At 34.1% G+C, this 3,878-nt stretch overlaps 1 pseudogene; it reads left to right on the top strand.

Annotated features, from left to right (window-relative positions):
- The first annotated feature begins 1,283 nt into the window (after positions 1–1,283).
- On the top strand, positions 1,284–3,084 carry LOC102596493 (geraniol 8-hydroxylase-like; annotated as a pseudogene).
- The last annotated feature ends 794 nt before the right edge of the window (positions 3,085–3,878 follow it).

Raw genomic sequence — 3,878 nt, 5'->3', positions numbered from 1 at the left:
GGTTTGGTTTGGTTTTAGATTTTTGAAAACCGATAGTATTTGGTTTGGTTATGGTTTTATTCGAAAAAAACCGAAGAAATAACCGAACCGAACCGATGAATTATATACATATATTTTATTAATATACATACTTAATATATTATTTTTATAAACAATTTTAAAGATCTTATACATATTTTCATTAAAATTTCTTTATAATTTACTTATTGAAAGCAAAAATGCCCAAGATGAAACATTTATCTTATTGATTTCATGTATATGAGTGTCTATGACAATTTTTTGTGGGACTGAAAATGTTATTGTCTCTTCCCTTCTAGGCCAATATAGTGAATTTTAAAGCTTTATTGATAGTAAATTTAGTGATTGAAAGTTTACTAATTTAAGTCATTCTAACTATTTTTCGTTTTGAATGGATTGTTGTCACTTTTTTCACATTTTAAATGAATTGTTTCTTTTATTTTTGTGTATGGTTAATAACCGAACCAAACCAAACCGAAACCGATAATAACCAAACCGATAAATGTATATTGTATTTGGTTTGATTTGGTTTTGATAATTTTAAAACCGATCAAATTGGTTTGGTTTTGGTTTTGACCAATAACCGATCCAAACCAACCCGTGAACACCCCTAACCCCTACAAATTAAAAACTATTTTTTTGTCAAAAAGATTGCGGATGTAGAAACCCCTGCTAAATGAGATTTAATAATTTGTATAAAATGGTTGTTAACTGAAATATTTGTGATGGTATTTAAAACTGTTGTAATAGTAAATTGTGGGAGTTTTTAAAACCGCAAAAGGCAATTATAACCCCTGCAAAATGAGTATTTTTTTAAGTGATTTTAATTAGGAATAAAACATGTGATTTAACTTAGCATCAACTAATATCACGCTTATGACCTGCAATATTCGAGTATTTATTTGTTCAAATTTTGAGTAGTTAAATTGTCTACTTATACACTGACAAAATTAAAAATTATAGTTATCAGCTGAAACATATTAAATGTCATATTTATGTATTATCTCAATATACATTGACAGTCACAAAACATACAACCTATAATATACAGTGATATAGACAATTGAATATCGTTACACTGAGATACAGTAAACATACATCAATAACCTTCAAATCACTACCATGAAAATCACCATAAAAAAACCACCATTATAAGCACCACCCATTCCATCATAACAATACAAAAATTATTTTCATAAAAAAAAGAGAGAGAGAGAGTTTTGTTGGAGTTAAATTTCATACAGGAGTCTCTTTTCCTTCTTTCAATGGAGTACGTTAACATTTTGGCAGGACTGTTATTTGCCTGTTTTTTGGTGCGTGGAGTTGTTATTTCACTTAGCAGAAGCAAAAGAGTTGCACCAGCTGGTCCATTCCCTTTGCCTACTATCGGTAATCTTCACTTGCTTGGTCATAAACCCCACATATCATTTGCTCAACTCGCAAAAAAACATGGTCCAATAATGAATCTCAAATTTGGGCAAATAATCAATCTTGGCTAAAGAAGTAATGCAAAAGCAAGATTTGAGCTTTTCGGGCAGGTTTGTTCCAGACGCGCTTCGTGCCTGCAATCACTCTAATTGCTCTGTTATTTGGTTACCTGTACTCAATAACTCTCAGTGGAGAAGATTTCGCAAGATTATGAACTCTCACATCTTCTCAGGTAACAAGCTTGATGCTAATGAGCATCTGACGACTAAAAAAATCCAGGAACTGATTGATTATTGTAACAAAAGCGGGGAAAATGGTGAAGCAGTGAATATTGGCAGAGCAACTTTCAGGACTCCCTGAATCTTCTTTCCAACACCATTTTCTCAAAAAAATTGACTGATCCATTTTCTGATTCTGCTAAGGAATTTAAGGAATTGGTGTGGAACATCATGGTTGAGGCTGGTAAACCCAATTTGGTCGACTATTTCCCTTTTCTTCATAAAATTGATCCACAGGGTGTAAGGCGACGCATGACTGACTATTTTACAAAGATTAATCACCTTATGAGTGGTTTGGTTGATGGCCGATTAAAGGAAAGGGAAATGGGAAACCGTTCAAATATCCATGTCTTAGATGCCCTTCTCAACATTATCCCCGAAGAAATTGATAGGCATCATATCGAGCAACTATGTCTAGTTAGTTTATTTTCTACCTCAATTATCTCTTCTTTTGTTTTTCTCCTCCTGCAAAAGTATAGTCCTCTGCAAAATGGTTATCATAGATTGATGATCAGTTATCTTGAATGATGCGATCACCTCATCAAAAAGTTTTAATGGTACAGCGAACATTTTATCAAATATTTAATTGTATTTTGGTAGCTTGCTTAAATGTTTGTGGCAATAATGCCACGCCTTCTTTGGTCCCCTTTTTTCCCTTGACAAAAAATTCAGAAATTTCAGCAACATGTTTTTTGGATCTGTTTCATATATGGAATCTAAGCCATAGGATCTTAAATTAGAAAGTTTTGCAGGACTTGTTTGTAGCAGGGACCGATACTACATCAAATACATTGGAGTGGGCTATGGCTGAACTACTCAAGAATCCATATACTTTGGAGAAAGTACAAAAAGAACTTGCACAAGTAATTGGCAGAGGCAAACTAATAGATGAAGCTGATGTTGCAAAATTACCTTACTTGAGGTGCATCGTGAAAGAAACCTTTCGAATACACCCACAAGTTCCTTTCCTAATTCCGCGCAAAGTTGAGGCTAGTCTTGAGCTTTATGGCTATACTATTCCAAAAGACTCACAAGTTCTTGTGAACGTATGGGCAATAGGGAGGGACTCTAGTCTATGGGAAGACCCTTTGGACTTTAAGCCAGAGAGATTTTGGGAGTCAGACATAGATGTTAGAGGTCGAGATTTTGAGCTCCTTCCATTTGGTGTTGGTCGAAGAATTTGCCCTGGATTGCCTTTGGCTATCAGGATGATTCCAGTCACGCTCGGTTCATTGCTAAATACATTTATTTGGAAGCTACATGGTGAACTTGCACCTAAAGAATTGAATATGGAGGGAAAATTTGGTATTACCTTGGCAAAAGCTCAACCTCTGCTAGCTGTACCTATTCCACTGTAGATGTTGGGATAAACTTAAGATTTTAAGTTGGCATCAAGAATAATACAACATCTATAATATGTCAAAATGTTAAATAAGTCATTGTATTTGTAGATCTATCCTTGAAATAATATTCTGAAATGACAGTACTATTTGGAAATAGTAACTATTTTTGGCAAACATGACAAGTAAACAAGAATAGAAGGACTAGTTCTTAGGAATACAAAATTAGAATTTTAGCATAAAAAGTTGTCACTATCCTAATTAGAACCTTCTGAAACTTTACAGATAGTTTACTTAGGAATCTCTTTACTTATTGCCAAATTTTCTTCATTTATTCTGACCATTATCTTTGGTCATTTGCCTATGCGTTTAACACAATTTTGTAAGAAGAAATGCTGTTGTGAATTGAAACAAGAGTACAACTAGGTGTCACTATTAAAAAATGGTTCAGAACCGAGGGTCAAAATCAACGAACAGGGTTGATTGTTTAAGGAAAACGACGTCAAACCGACGGATGGTGCATCGTTGATTTTGTCACAAGGTTTTAACTGGATTCTCTCTTGGTGTAACCAAATAGAGAGCCCAAACTCTGATACCAATTGTTAAAATGTATGCGTCCATTAGCAGTCAATGGACTAAGTTCCTTGATAGAATAACAATGTGGAAATTTGAATAATAAAAATCAGACACAAAAACTTTTACATGGAAACCCTTGCTCAAGGGAGGAGAAAACCACGACCTGTCCTCACAGGATTTTCAACTCAACTCTATTTCACTCAAAATAGAGCTCAGATTCAGATTACAGACTCCAGTA

The sequence above is a fragment of the Solanum tuberosum genome, unplaced genomic scaffold (assembly GCF_000226075.1).
Source record: "Solanum tuberosum cultivar DM 1-3 516 R44 unplaced genomic scaffold, SolTub_3.0 scf00316, whole genome shotgun sequence".
Lineage (NCBI taxonomy): Eukaryota > Viridiplantae > Streptophyta > Magnoliopsida > Solanales > Solanaceae > Solanum > Solanum tuberosum.
This window is presented reverse-complemented; position numbering and strand designations above follow the sequence as displayed.